This window comes from Tamandua tetradactyla, chromosome 18, assembly GCF_023851605.1.
Source record: "Tamandua tetradactyla isolate mTamTet1 chromosome 18, mTamTet1.pri, whole genome shotgun sequence".
NCBI classification, from domain to species: domain Eukaryota; kingdom Metazoa; phylum Chordata; class Mammalia; order Pilosa; family Myrmecophagidae; genus Tamandua; species Tamandua tetradactyla.
The window spans coordinates 44,140,060-44,140,903 of NC_135344.1; the positions used below are offsets into that span (position 1 = coordinate 44,140,060).

Below are 844 nucleotides of genomic sequence, written 5' to 3' on the forward strand. Positions count from 1 at the left end.
TACACAAACCCACACACATAGGATCTACTTTACTGTCTTCCCTGGATGACTTGTCCTCGTGTCTATTTCCTTAAAAAGGGTGGGCACCACTGAATCTTGTCCTCATTGCTAAGAGATGTTGGGGGAATAATTCAGCAGAATTCAGACCAATTAAACATTCAACACAACCACAATAATGGCAATAATGGCAATAATGGACAGGCATGTCTTCTTTCCCACCTTTCATTGTGTTCTTTGGATATTACTTAACTTCCTACTCTCAGGTAAAGACTACGTTGTTGTGTTCGCTTCGGCAGCACATACACTAAAATTGGAATGATACAGAGAAGATTAGCATGGCCCCTGTGCAAGGATGACATGCAAATTCATGAAGCGTTCCACATTCTTAAAAAAAAAAAAAAAAAAGACTGCATTGTTATGCCAGTCAATATGACAATAGAGAAAGCAGTCCCAGGATGCCCTTCTTATGTAACTTCCAACCAATAACTGACTTATTGTTGCCTTTTTACAAACTATCAAAGAATAAAACCAATACAATTTTTGAATTGAACAATGAAAAAGTGTCCAGTGACCTTTTGGCATACACAATCTTTCCAGTTCTATAGATACTATAATGCTAAGGCAGACAAAGGAAATATAGTAAAGAGCATAGGGATTAATGATCCATGTGTCATTTCATCATGGAGCTATGGGCTGAGCTCTCCTTCTTGAAGGGACACAGGAGAGGAGCTAGCTGGCGGGCCACTCGCAACCACTGAGCAAAGCAAGTGTAGGATGTCATAAGAATGACCTACATAGTGACGCCATTATCAATGCAGACAGATGTCTACTGATACTTAAGTTA

At 39.5% G+C, this 844-nt stretch overlaps 1 non-coding gene across 1 annotated transcript; it reads left to right on the forward strand.

The window, feature by feature from the left end:
• Window positions 1-280: 280 nt before the first annotated feature.
• On the forward strand, window positions 281-387 carry LOC143662878 (U6 spliceosomal RNA). Its single transcript, XR_013165644.1, has one exon. It is a non-coding gene; the product is annotated as a U6 spliceosomal RNA (small nuclear RNA).
• The last annotated feature ends 457 nt before the right edge of the window (window positions 388-844 follow it).